Genomic DNA, 14,853 nt, shown 5'->3' with positions numbered 1-14,853 from the left:
TACATTTTCATCACTACACAAGAAAGTACAAACCCAAATTGATCTAAAATACTACTATGTAACACAACTCAAAACAAGTTTATAGTACTGACTGTACAATAAGAGAGGAAAAAGCAATGTACAAGTCTCCAAGGTATCCTGCAGGACCACCATGATGGCAGTCATCATCTTGCAGAGCTGGCTCAAAACTTGCTCACCAATTTCAGAGAATAAGGGAAATGTGGGGCAGGATTGCATAGCAACTAACAAGTGGGGGGCAACCCTAGAGGTTGGAAGAGTATTCAAGAAGCAGGGAAAAGACTAGGCTTAACAGGAATGGGGCCTGTCCCCCCTTCCTATGGACATAGCCCAGCAACAACAAGGGTATAACCAGGTGTGCCAGACTGGCTCAGGTCACCTGTGAAGAGTCTGGGTCACACTGCCACCTAGAAGCGTGCTGGACCCTGCTGGCTCTGCCACTGAACAGACAGTAATGGGTGATCTTTCTAACCAGAAAACTGCAGGGTACCTCAATGTGCACATCCCTGAACCATCAGCACATCTGCAGCCAGAACCTGCCTGCAGAGGAAAGGCCACAACTGCTGCCTTTGAAGCCAACCCAAGGGAGGGGTTTTTTCCTGCCAACCTTACTTTAGCTAGGAAAGTGACAGCCCTGAGCTGGTGGAACATAAGGTATAGATGAGTTTTGGTGGGTCTGTTTATCTGGAGCAGTTAGAATGGAGTGGTTTCTGTGATGGCAGTGTCCTGCAGAGCAGGACTCTCTGCTCATGGAGGAACTGTGTCTTGTAAAGTGGATCTCCTCCTCCTCTGTGGGGCACCTATGCCACAAAGGAGGTGGCAGCAGCATTCTCCTGGGAGGGCTGAATCACTGGGGTGGTGGGTGGCCTAGACCAGGGGGCCAGCACAGCAGTAGCAGTGACCTCCTGGCCATCCATTTGTCCTCCATCCATGTGCTTTAGTGGCTTCTGAGCTTCATCTGGATTCTCAAACTCCACACATGCATAGCCTTTGGATAGATGAGGATGTACCCTTTCTACAGCTGTGTCAAACATTAAATTTTTCCAAAGGTGGAAAATATTTCCATGTTGTTATCCTTGGTCATATTCCTTGTGAGGCTTCCAACATGCATTTTGGGTTTAGGGGAAGGGCTCTGCCTTTTGCTGTCCTTTTCATCTTTTAGGTTGTTTGACTTTTGGAGCAGAATCACCACCTTTTCCATGTCTGCACCCAGTAGGACTGGGGAATCCATAGGAGCTGCTGGAATGGGAGTTGCAGGATACGCTGGAGCTTCCCCAGCACCTGGGTGCAGAGGAGGCACGAGACCTGCTGGAGACTGCTGCTTCTGGATCCTGAGCTGGAGGTGGAACTGCACAGAGACTTGATACTGCTACTGCTTCCACTGGAAGCACTATACCTCTTCCTAGGCTTATCCCTGCCAAGGTCCTTCTCATTCATGTTCTTGGTGGTCCCTTTGTCTTTAGAGCGGTCCTTGCTTTTGATAGGAGGGGGATCCCTAGTGCTGGACCTTTTATTATTTTTATTTTTTGACTCCTATGAAGCTCTTCTTTTTCACTCCTGATAAATCCATTCTCCCCTTGAGTTCAGAGCAGCAATGGTGGCCTCACTTATGTCAACTCTCACTTCTAACTTGAGTCTGAGAAACGATTCCTGATGGGTTGCCAATTACACTAAAAAGCAGCAACTTCTAACTGCCACCACCTCCTCCTGCTCTACTCAGCTGCTCCCTTGTGGTTTATTATTAAAATAAATTGTTTTAATTTCTTTTTATTTATTTTGATTTATTGCTAATGGATAGCATTAATTTTTTTCTCTCACACAAAAAAGTCACTCCCTACCTCAACCAAGGTCATGAGGACTTTTTCCTATTTCATCATGTGAACTTTATACTTCTAGATTAGATAACTGTCCTAGGTTAAACGTAGGCCTGTCACACATTTGAATTTATTTTTGTGTGTCCTGTTATTTTTCTGCTGATGCTGTAACACATGATCACACACATGGTGGCTCCTTACAACAGACATTTTCAACCTCAAGGTTCCAGAGGAGCAAAGCCTAAATGTTGTCAGGTCACTGCTTCCTCAGCTAGCTCTGAGGGAGAGCCCTCTCAACCTCCTTCAGCTGCTGGGCTGCAGGTGTTCTTGGCTTATGGCAGCATAACCATAGGCCTTCCTCAATTCTTTCCTTGGCTATCTCCTGTGTTTCTCCTCTCTCATCTGTATCTCCCTCTCATCTTGTAAAGACACTCGTCATTGAATATAGAGGCTGTTCAACTAATCCACTCCAATCTCATTTGAAATCCTTGAATTTATTACCTTGTGATGGTCCATTAATCAAGCACGTGGTCTTTTCTTACAGATACTTGTACAGGTTAATTGGAGTTCAGCTATAAGGCTTAAGGGGAGAGCTAATAAAGAGGCAAGCATATAAGATGGCAAAGAGCAAAAAGTGGCTTCAATGGGAAACCAGTCCAGTTTACTATCTATTCCAGGGTCATATCATGTTACCTAGGTTACATGTGACAGTTAGCTTTGTGCATGTGCAAATCACATATCTTGCTTATACCACAGATTCCACTACTCCCAAAGGTTGTTATTAAAAATAATGTCTCCTGACCTGAAGGACAGTGAGTGTCTCTAAGCAATTCAAACAGAGCACCCTTTATCCTGAGGAGTGTGCTCGACTTGAAGGATTTTCACTCCTCTGTACATTGACTGACCTGAAATCCATGCAGATGCTGAAACCTATGACTTAGATGTCCATCTTGGCAGCTCACAATCCAACCTCTTACCCATGATGTGAGATGAAATGTGTAGGTCATTATTTTTCTATTTGGATAGTTACTTCTATTGTTCTTTTGAAAAACCATTCATTCCCCATGAATCATCTGAGAATCTTTTTTAAAAATCAGATGACCATTTGTATGTGGATCTGTTTCTGAGTTGTCTCTTTACCTTGACTGGTCTATATGCCAACCTACATGCTGACATCCTACAACTGATTACTCTAACTTTTGTTATTCTTTCATCCCTGAGATCAGGTAATATAAATCCTAACGTCTTCCACAAAAATTATTTTGGCCATTCGAGGACATTTGAAGTCCACATGCATTTTACCATCAGCTTGTTAATTTCCACAAAACAAAGTCTGCTGGGATTTTGGTCAAGATTATATTAGATTTATAAATCCATTTGGGTAGAAAGGGCAGAAAATATCCTTGGTCTCAGGAATTTCAGTTTAACAGTAACCACTGACCCATCTTTTTCCTCTGGTTGTAAGAAATTGGTGATATGAAGATTAAATGAAATCAATCAATAAGCTGTTGGGGTCAGGTGAGGATTCAGTTGTAGGACATCCTGGCTGCAGACAGAGAAGTGTTGTTCCCAGTCTGTGCCCAACGAAGGGTAAAGAAAGGCTGCATCCTGGCTGGTTATGTAACCCAAGGTGGCTGATTCTTATAGAACAGGGTATCCAGGCAGTGGAAAATCTTCTAGAAGATGAGAGATAGGGAGAGTTTCCTCATGTGTGCTGGTTCACATGAGAAGGAGCAGGTTCACGGGTTGATGGGACAGGAGTCAAGTGAGAGGATGAGTGGACTTGATTCTTCACAGAGAAGTTGAAAGACCAGGTCCTTGTGGATTCTGGGGAGGTCCCAGGAAAGAGATGTCTCCCACAAGAAAGGCTGTGGGTAGGCTGTCTATCGATTATTTTTTCTCAGCATATAAAATATATAAAAACTCAAAACAACTTAAAAAAACAAATAAAGCAATAAAGTGGGAAAATGATCTGAATAAACACTTTCTTGAAGAAATACAAATGACAAATAAGCATATGAAAAGTGCTCAATATCATTAACCATCAAGAAAACACAAATCAAAATTATGAGGTTTGATTTTATTCAGGTTACAATAGCTATCATATCAACATTGATGAATACTGTCTAAAATATGGATAAAAAGGAACACGTATACAGTGTGGAAGTGTAATTTAGTACATTTACTTTGGGAATAGATTGGAGGCTTGTCAAAAAACTGAAAATAGAACTTTCCTATGATGCAACTGTCCCATATCTAAGTGTTTATCTGAGAGAAATTAAGTCTGCCCATAGAGATATCTGCATACCTATGATGATTATGGCACTGTTCACAATAGATAAGGTACAGAATCAACCTACGTGTCCATCAGCAAGGGGAATGGAGAAAAAGATATGGTTACATATATGTGGGTGTGACTGAGCATGTATATATGTGTGTGTATATATATATATATATACACACGCACATATATAGGTGTATGTCTATGTATGCATATATACTTTATATATGTATATACATGTATACTTTATATACATATGTACATGTATATATATATACACACACACACACACATATATGACAGACTATTTTTGGACCATAAAGCAGAATGAAGTTCTATCATTTCCAGGAAAGTAGATGGAACTGAGGTTATTGTGTTAAATGAAATGACACAGGGAGACATGAAGACAAGTGCTGCATGTTCTCTCTCAAATGCAGAAACCAAAAGAAATATTTGAATGTAGAAGAAGGTTGCTAGGGATTGGAAAAGGTGCTGAGGAAGGTGGTGTGAGGGCCATGTGTGGAAATATCCCAGTGAGTTCCCTTTCTTTGTACAATTATTATGTGATAGTAATTACCATAAAAATAGAGGAAATGTGACTCCTCTAAAAAATGTTAAATTAAAATCTCGACTCAGGGAGAAGCTAAAAGCATCCTTTCTGCACTATATGTCCTTATGAACTATATTAATGAACAAAGAGAAATAGACCACTCTTCTAGAGTCTGGATACCTGAAAGCACATTCAGGAGCTTGCTGCTAACCCCTTAACACAAAAAGTCCCTCATGCCAATGAGAACTGTGCAGGGACTCTTCCTGCCATTTGGGAGATGGTAAAAAGTCACCCACACCCAGGGAGGTGCCAGCATTCTGAAGGTGTCCTTGGGTGAATTTGTGAAAGACATTGGGTGACATAAAAGAGAAGTTACTGCTTCACAGAGGGGAGGGGTGTGTGTGAAATGTCCCTCCCTGCAATGGAAAAGGAAAACACTTTTATAAAGCTGAAATCTTTGACTGCATTCAAAAGGTCAGTAGGGTACATAGAAAATATTTGTCAAATGTATTTTCTGCCAACTGCCACCACTGAGAACCATCTGGGGAGATAGAGTTGCAGCATTGCTGACTGTATCATGGGGTCATCTTGCCCCTCCAGTTTGCTCTTACTGCCTTTTAAAACTACTGTGAGGAGATGACCCCAGTGTCAGCTGTGTCCCTTCTCCTGCTGGTTTTATGCCCTTCATTAGATATCCCCCTGCATCTATTCCTCTAGGATCCAAGTTTGGAGTTTTTTGTTTTGTTTTGTTTTTATTGTAAACAAATGGGATACATGTTGTTTCTCTGTTTGTACATGGTGTAAAGGATACCATTTGTGTAATCATAAATTTACATAGGATCTGCTAACAATATCATATATTGCATCCTGTTGGACAATTCTCATTTTATTTTTTCAACAAGAGGAAAACAGAGACAGGAGCTCCTAGGAGTTCAAGTCCACAAGAATGAAGACAAAAATTATGAAGTGTTCATATGCCATAATTTACATCCAGTTTGAGCATCCCCAATCTGAAAAGCAAAATAGAAAATGATCCCAAATCTGATATTTTGTGAACATCATAGCAGTGCTCAAAACCTTTTACATTTTGGAACTTTTTAACTTTTATCTTTTTGAATTAGGAACATTCAACCAGTAAAATGTGTTTAAATATTTCAAAATTGAAAATTCTGAAGTGTGAAACGATTCTTTTCTCACGTATTTCTAGTAAGTTACTCCACTACGCATTTTTGCTAAAACAATTATTGTTTCACATTAATGTCTGTTTCATTTATTTTCTGTTTTTAGTGAATTAAAAGCTAAAAGTGATTTTGTTTCAAAAGAGAAAAATCCAGCAAATGAATGTGATTTTTAAAATAGAAGTTTGATTTTATTAATTTTATTTGTTATGTGTTTTTTTATTTTTAAATCATAGGCATAAAACAGAGAATCAGAAGTTAATTCTGTGATGTAAAAGAATGGATTTTACATGATGATTACAGAATTGGAGGCCCAGGGCCACCCATGAATGGGTTGTGTCACATTTACTTTTAATGATGAGAGGAACGCATGACCTTCCCCAGACTGTGGAGGACACTGCATCGTGTACTCAAACAGTCATGCACTGCTGTCCTGGCACATCCCATGGACTTGTCATGGTAGGCATAAAACCTACAAGACATCTAACTTCCTTTTGTGGGCAGAGTCAATACCAGGAATTAAATCTTGGGGTGCTTTGCCACTGAGCCACATCTCCGTTTTTTAAATTTTTTATATTCTATTTTTATTAGGGTCTCCAATTTTTTTCTGGCCCTGAAGTTCCAGAGACCAGCCTCAAATTTGTGATCCTCCTGTTTCAGTTTCCTGATTGGTCTAATGTAGCCATGCTCCAGAATGCTCAGCTCATCTAAGTAACATTACACTGGGAAATTATGAAGTCTATATTGAATTCAAGCAATTCAATTGTGATGATTGTAGAAGATAGTATTGGTGTCTACATTTTGGTCACTCTCTCAAAAATTTAAAAATATGTACAAATGGTGCTGATTGTTAAACTGAAATAAATTTGCCCCAAGCCGGTCTCCATACTTAGGTGACAAAGTTTGTCCCACAGTGGCCTCCATATATGGTGAACTTTAACCTCTCTTGATATGCAAATAAGGTGTAAACTAACTATAGGAATTCCCTTGTAACCAAGCAACTATGTCTTAGCCAATCACAGCAAGGTAGCTTCAGGCAATCCTGTGCTGAGGACTGATCTGACCATGGGCCTGTGGTCAAATGTGCTGACTGCAGCCAATCAGATGGTTTCCAGATGGAGCTTCCTCTTTTCTGACTGAGTGTAATCTGCAGTGGTGAGGTGGTTAATGGTTGTTAGTCCCAAGTGCAACCTGGCACTAAAACCATTTCTTTTTTCTTTCTTCTTTCTTCTTTTTCTTTAACTGCAAGCTTTTCCTAATCATCTGTTGTCAGTTTTTGTTAAAACAGTTCCAATGTATGAACCAACTGTGAGAACCTGCCTACATTCCTTCTGACATTTGGGGATCAGAAACCATTTTCTTACCATCTTTGAGCCAACTAGGAGAAAGTTGAAGTCCCCAGTAACAGTGAAGAGACTGACTTGGGAATAAGTGCCTGCCCACCAGAGGGTCCAAAGTTAGACTATAACTCAAAAGCCCTGAGTTTGGGAAAAAGATGGTGACAGCAAGAGTTCTACCCCATTAGAGTCAAAAACTGTGATGAGCAGCCAGGAGATATACAGGAGCAGGGCCCTGGAAAATGCAGGGAATGTCCATGAAATGTCCCCTCTGATCACATGTACATTCCAGAGAGCATCCTTGTGGGCTCAGGGAAGAGCAGCATCCATCAAGTGATATTTTCTTGCTTTTTTAATCTCATGCTAGCTGCTGGAGTTGAAGTGGTCAGAAAACAGATCACTAGGCTGGTCTGGTGGAAGAGATAGATATATCAAATTCAAATCAAAAAGTCTACATCCTGCTTGCTGGCCTAGCTGTACAGGATTTCAGCAAGCCTGGCTGTGCCTGGGAGAAGTTCATGTTTCAATGCAGTGTCCTGTTTTGACTGTTAACCTATGATTGGCAATGTAATTACTGTAAGCAGGCTTCATTTTGTGTCTGGAGAGAACTAGTGGATTTTTCTTTTTTAAACATAATCTGGTAAGCTAAAGGAACCTGGGATTTCACCCAAGGGCTGGAGAGACAGCACCAAGAAGTAGGTATACATAGGCAGTGTGGAGAGGACAGAGTCAGTTTGAAGAACTGCATGAGTGCAGCTTGTTAACCATGAAAGCAGAAGTAACTGGGAGTAGAGAAGACAGTTCTTTAACAACAAATTAAATTGGTAGAAACCCACTAAATATCATGTTCAAAGAAGGGAGTAAAAAAATTACTTGAAAGAATATTCATTTCCTTCTCAGAACTGTAAGCCTCTAGTAGGTATTAAACCTGATCTTTTGTCCTAGAAAATTAAATGGTTAATTATGGAAACAATATACAACATTTGTGTGTAGTTTTAGGTAGCAAGTAAAATGTAAGTTGGCAATCAAGCAGTAAAAATATAAACAATGGTAACAACAAAATCATCCTGTTTTTGGTAATAATAATGAAACAAAAATAAAAACAATTATAAAATCATTCAGTAGGCATTATGCAGTGTTGTAATATTGTAACTCATTTTCCCTTCACTACAACATTATTAGCATTCATTCTCATTTTAAGAAATAACATTTGGAGATCCTGAGTGAATTGCTTATGTCACAGATCTGGAATGTGGAAAGTTTCTCTCACTCCAGGGACCACAAGTGTACAAAATAAATTCATACACCTTTTGAAATTTTTCTTGATGTTGGACATAGGTATGTAAAGTGTTTGTAGCAATAGTTTATCCAGGCATATAAATAGGTGTTGGAATGGTCTTCCTTGCAATGTTTCAAGAGGATCCCTGAATGGATAGATGTGTGTCGCTTAAGATGTTGTTGATAAAATTTGTAGTGATTGTGACAACTTCAGGGAGCAGGTGGCAGCAATTTCAAGTACTGGGCAAAGGGGGAATGAAGAGTTGCAGACATAATGAGAGTGGATGAGGGCGGGAAATCTAAAACACAAACCTGCTCAGGACTAAAGGTCTGTGCCAGCCATGATTCCTAGAGGAGAGTTTAGCATTTCTAATCCCCATTCACTGTGACTGGCACAGCATTTTATCACTTTCTCTTTGGTAACCACCCATGTGGTTTGTGTAAGTGTGGTTCCATGGGTGTGAGAATCATGGGCCACATATTTATGGGGAGATGAGCTTTACTGGGTATGACAGTTCAGTCTAGGGAGGAGAACCCTGGGAAACCTCTGAGTAACCACAGAGACCTCCACCTGTTTGCAAAATACAGCAATCCACAATGGTCTTGGAAATAATTACAATTTATTCTGTAACAGAAGCATGATTATGAATGTGACTGACATCAGAGAACACAGGGGAAGCCATTGGGACTGTCTGGAGTGTGATGTGTCACTATTAATGTGATGAGAAGGACGGACAGTGTAGCTGTGTCTGGGGAAGCTAGGAGCCATTTTTTCTGTGACAATTCTTTAGAAGTCAAAGTGCTTAAAATTGTCAATCACATTATCATCTATGAAGGGAATTGTTCTTACAGATAACATTGTACAATTCTTCCCAGTTTTTGGTCTGTTTTGAGTTTTTTCATTTGCAACAGTGCTTTTTCCCTTGGAGTATGATGATCACATCACATAGTTGGAACACAGTCACTGAATTGGGGTCTATTCAATGTCCTAATATTAACTTGAATGTCTTCAAAATCTGTTTCTTTATGGGTTCATATATGTTGGTACTGGGTTAAGATGTCACAGTCTTTTGGGGGACACATTTCAACCCATAACAAATCACAAATTTCTGTATTGTTTAAATGATTCAAATATTACAGAGTTCCCTCTTGCTGGTTGCTCTAATGACTAAGTAACTATTTGTTCTAATTGTTTCTGATATCAGTAAGAATCTTTTTCTTCCCTGTATTTCTTCATTTTTTTTTCTTTTTAATTTTCCATCAATGAATTTGCTAAGAAATAATTGCCTATTTCTGTTCTTAATCTTCTTGGTCCCTGTAATGTATACTTTTCTTCTTTTTTAGCTTTGCATTTTCATAAGCTTTCAATGTTTCCACACTAGATACTACTTCTCAGTCCTGGGAGTTCAAGTTGTTGATTTTTATCTTTCCCATCTCACAAATCTTCTTAACTATTTTCTGACCTTGGCAACACTCTAAACACATAAATAGAGAAACATAAATAAAGTGTTGCACTAAAGAGATAGAAAAATCATCATTGAATGTCATGCAGCATGTTCTTTATTAACATCTTCTGATATTGGTTAAGCGAGAAGCATTTTAAAACTCTCAGATCATCAATGCAGATACATATACATATATGTATCAGATACATATACATATATGACATTCCCAACTCTACACTATTTAGTTCTTTTTTGCATGTCACCCCTCAGCAGCATCCCATTTGCATGGCATCCTGCATCAGCATGTCTTCTTGGACCTCTGGCAATGATTCACCTTAACCTAATGAGAGACACTTCTGAGGGGAGGCAAGCTAGAGGGGGAAGAGTCCAGTGTGTTCATTCCCTGAGTTCTGTGGTATTGCTTGGAGACAACCCTGGCAGGGACTGATTTCTAAGCCCACTGCTGAGGTGGCAGCAGTTCTTCCATGATGCCTCACGCCACGATCCAGGAACATGTCTCTCCCTGTCACACCTGGATGTGCAGCCTCCTTTTAGGTGGTCCATCAGTGGACTCCTCATCTTTGCCCACATCTCTGTGTGAGGTCCCTTCCTAAAAAACCCTTCATCAGCCACCCTGTGTGTGTCATGTATTCCAAGATGGGGGATTTCTGACTTAAAATTTGAATAGAGTCCTCCTTTTTTCCCCTGATGAACCTTGGAAGGAAAATATACAGTGTCTCAGAAAGCACTCACCTTTCAACCAAATGTGAAAATGGCTCATCAAAAATTATTTCCATTCAGAAAATAGTTTTTCATGGGTCATTCTACACTTTTCTAGGATGTTCAAGTTACATGGAGATAAAGATGTATTATTTGTTCAGTTAGAGCACCAGCATTTATTAAGCACCCCAGAAGGCAAGGCATTGAGATCTATGGTAAGAATGCAGGATGACTTCCAGAGCCAGGTGATGTCTCAAGCCTAGTGAATGCACAGCATGAGTGTCAGCTCGAGGGAGGGGAAAGGCAATCATTGCCAGGCAGAGGCAGGTCCTCAGAGAAAAACCTGGCAAAGACTCTGGACAGGTGGGCCTTTGCCCTTTTCATCAAAACCAAAGAAGTTCCTGCATCTCCTTATGAATGTAAAAAAAAAAAAAAAAATGGTGGAAATACTGCCATCAGCTATTCATGAACCAGACCAGCATCCACAGACATGTGGCAACACAACATGCTGATGAAATTTATCACCAGACTGCTTTTATTTTAAAGCAACTGGCTGCAATATTGAGTACCTCAAACAGTATCACATCTGTGGACAAAGAGAACCCTCTAAAAGAGTACTTTACTCATAGCCAAAAGGTGTATGCTTGGCTCCCTGATACAAGCTACTTTAGCCCCGATGAGCTGAAAAGTGACCTGGGCAGTGAAGAAGGGGAGATGCTACTTTATTACTACTACTGTGACCTAGAGGATCCCCAGTGGATCTGTGCCTGGCAGACAACACTGTGTCACCACTTGCACCTCACAGGCAAGATTGGAATTGCTACTGAAGGAATCAATGGGACAGTTGGTGGAAGCAAATTGACCACCCAGACTCTATGTAGAAGCCATGCTTTCTTGTCCATTATTTATGGATCATCTTTGTAAGAAAGATTTAAACACCAGCAGAGGAGGAGCTCACTGTTTTCCAGAATTGTGTGTTGGTGTATTTGAAGAAATCGTGCCCATGTGGATCAGCCCCAATAAGATCTCCTACAAGAAGCCTGGAATCCATTTATCCCCAGGTGAATTTCATAAAGAAGTGGAAAAGTTTTTATCTCAGCCAGATCACAAACAAGTGATACTATTGTACAGGACTGCAGAAACTATAATGAAAGCAAAAGAGGTCGATTGCAGGGCTTCTTAGCCCCAGACATCAGGAAATTCAGTTACTTTCCTAGCTTTGTTGACAAAAATGTAGAACTTTTCAGAGAGAAGAGGGTGCGGATGAACTGCACTGCGGGCATCCCTTGTGAGCATGGCTCAGCCTAACTGAAGGCCAATGTATTGTGTAAGGAAGTGTTCCCGCTCAAGGGTGGTATCCACAAGTATCTGGAAGAGTTTCCCAATGGTTTTTATAAGGGGAAGTCATTTGTTTTTGACAAGGGTTATGCCCTGTGCTACAACAGTGATGTGTTAGCAGAATGTTCATACTGTGGAGTGCAGTGGGACCAGTATAAACTCTGCTCCACTCCCAAGTGCCACCATCTTGTTTTGAACTCTCCTGCATGTCAAGGACAAGGATTCACAGCCTGTTGTGTCACATGTCAAGACAAAGGGGACAGACAAGCTTCAGGACCTACACAGGACACTTTTAAAGAGGAATGTGAGTGCACAGCCTGACAGCCATGCATCCTGAGGGAACTTTCACAGCATGCTCAGCTCTCTGTAAACCCTGTACCAAAGCCCAGTGTTGGAGAGGATGGGCATTTGCTTGTGTAAGTGGCGCCTTTAGCATTCCCCAAGCCTTCTCAGAGTCAGTGGGTGCCATGTATAAGAGAAGGTCAAGGCTGCAGAAAAGGCAATCAGAAACTTCATTGTTAGCCTTTGCCATCAGGGCAAACTGGTCACCATGTTGACCATGTACACTTCGCAGGGGGAGGAGAGATAGAGTCAAGTTTTGATCAATTACTGGAGTATTCTAATTCAGGAGATGAGAGAGCATGGTAAAATGTATGGCCCAAAGTTTTTGAGGATAGAGTCTTGAGCCTGGTTATTGTGTCACTCATGCCTTCTCTCACTGTGCCACAGGCTATTAGTAGTCATTGCCCTTGTCAGCAAACCTGTCCATCCTGTTGCAAATCTGTGAATTGTGGCCCTCAATATGGATTCCTAAAGCAGGCCACTTAGGTCATCTGCCACTGTCCCCTTCCCCTTCCCCTGCCTCTGTCTCTTCTCTGGCTGCCTGAGAAGCTCTGTATACTGAAATTTGGCCCACCTCCTGCTTTTGTAAAATGTAGTGGAAAAAGACCAATCCATTTCTTCCCATAGCATCTGTGGCACAATAGAGTAGTTTCAGCAGAGACCATGTGGCCCACACAGTATAAAATACTTATTGCCTGGGCATTTACAGGAAAGTTTATCATTCCATGGTGTACAGCAGCAGCTCATCTGATGGAGAATACCCTTATAGATGTGGCCCACCTTCATATTTTATGGATTTGATTTCTGCAAGAGATTTCTCCCTCATAGGCCTGTTCCCTCCAACACTTACTCTTCTAGCTTTTAAGTGTTCTCTCTGAGAGATCCACATAAGCTCAATGGCCCTATAAAATTTGCTTTAAGAAGATCATTTGGCAGTACCACTGTGGCTGTCCAGGCTTCTGGTCAACATGCCAGGCACTTGTCCCTGTCACATGGGTCCCAAGGAACACAGAGCCACACATCAACCAACAGATTTAATATTACGGTGCAGTTTCTAGTGATGCAGAATGCAGCTGCAATTGTGTTTCAAGGAGAAGTCGAGTGGGGATGGCCATCCCTGCAGCATTGTGCTGCTCCTGGGCCCATTTGCAACCCCAGTAGATGCTCTTTATAGAGATGAGGCCCTGGCTCAACCTCTAGTTTCCCTGCACTGTCCACAACATTACAGTTTAGTGCACAGATTTTTCCTTCTTCATCAGAAGCCTCCTAGTCTGTGTTCATTAGCTCTTTGGCCTTGTCCTTCATCACAAGATTTCCTGAATACCTGATGAAAATAACTCCCCAAAGCAACAAACAAAAATACAAGTTTAACTGGCACTGTGGTATGTTGAAAGGTACAAGGGCACTGTGGATTAACCTTTTTGCCAACTCCCAAAAATGCCATGTTAAAAAAGAGGGGCAGGGTCCAGTAGAAATACCAAAATTATGTTTTAAGGATAATCATCTTTGCATAGCTTGGCCAGGATTTCCCAGTTCTTACATATCTAGGTTTTCTACACTATTGTCCTTCAGAGGCTTCATTTCCATTCATGAGAGCAGGAGTGATTTGTCTAATAAGTGATGAGACAGGTACTTTATGTAAGATTGGCCATGATAAACATCATATCCACAGTGGACTGGAAAGTCACCCCTCCAGTGTTTGGCCTCATATGAGCCTTTTGCCCGCTATTCTGTAGAGAAAGGTATTTTCAAGTATGTAGCCTTAAGTTTTCACATCTGTTATAAGGTTGGCCTTTGAAAAGGAATAACTTATTTCTGCTCCAGTATTCAATTGTACATACATCTCAAATGTTCATAAGTAATTAAGTAATTCGGGAATATGTTTGTTGCCCAGGAGGTTTTTGAAGCTCAAAATTTCACCATTGCCCTCTCTCCCATATCCAGCAAAAGTAATTTAGTGGTTTTTTTTTTTTTAATTCCTGGCAGAGGTCTGTAGCTTCAGTCTGTATTTCTTTTCTTAAGGGCAATATTGTGGTTCTGATCAAGTAATCAATTTGTCAACTTTACTTTTGAGTGAGGTTCATAAATTTAAAGGAGGGTTGATAGTGCTTATCTATTCTTTTTGCTAAATAGCTAAGATGAAATTTGTATTAAAGTATTTAATAATACTGGCAAAAAATCAAAAAGAATGGAAAGGCAAAGGTTATGTGAACTTATCCTCCAATGTACCTTATCTATACAGGGATCATACTTTTATTCAAACCTAAGTATCACCTCTGTCAGAGTGCTCTGAAGTGACTTATTCCTTCTGTATTTATGGGCTGGGTTCCATGGTTCCAACCAGTGTGGTGTTGTGGCTTATTACAGAATTGAAGTACTTCCATACTTGTTGGTGAAGAGTCCCGAGAATTCCCTTGCTGCCTGCCTGTCCCTGCTTCTCCTCTTACACTATCTACACCTCCCTATTTTCCTAGCAGCTGAAGCCTTTTTGTTCAACTCCAGCTCCATGAACAGAGGATCCATTGTTATTGGCTGCAGTCTGTGCTCTAAAG

At 40.7% G+C, this 14,853-nt stretch overlaps 2 pseudogenes across 2 annotated transcripts; one reads left to right on the top strand and one right to left on the bottom strand.

Annotated features, from left to right (window-relative positions):
• Positions 1-631: 631 nt before the first annotated feature.
• On the bottom strand, positions 632-1,588 carry LOC306643109 (annotated as a pseudogene). Its single transcript has one exon. The product of its transcript is annotated as an uncharacterized misc_RNA (transcript).
• A 9,474-nt stretch (positions 1,589-11,062) lies between these two features.
• LOC306642715 (thiosulfate sulfurtransferase/rhodanese-like domain-containing protein 2) lies at positions 11,063-12,491 on the top strand (annotated as a pseudogene). The gene has a single exon. The product of its transcript is annotated as a thiosulfate sulfurtransferase/rhodanese-like domain-containing protein 2 (transcript).
• The last annotated feature ends 2,362 nt before the right edge of the window (positions 12,492-14,853 follow it).

Source organism: Sciurus vulgaris (genome assembly GCF_902686455.1).
Source record: "Sciurus vulgaris genome assembly, chromosome: 13".
NCBI classification, from domain to species: Eukaryota; Metazoa; Chordata; class Mammalia; order Rodentia; family Sciuridae; genus Sciurus; species Sciurus vulgaris.
Note: the sequence above shows the minus strand (reverse complement) of the source record. Positions and strands in the feature narration are given on the sequence as shown.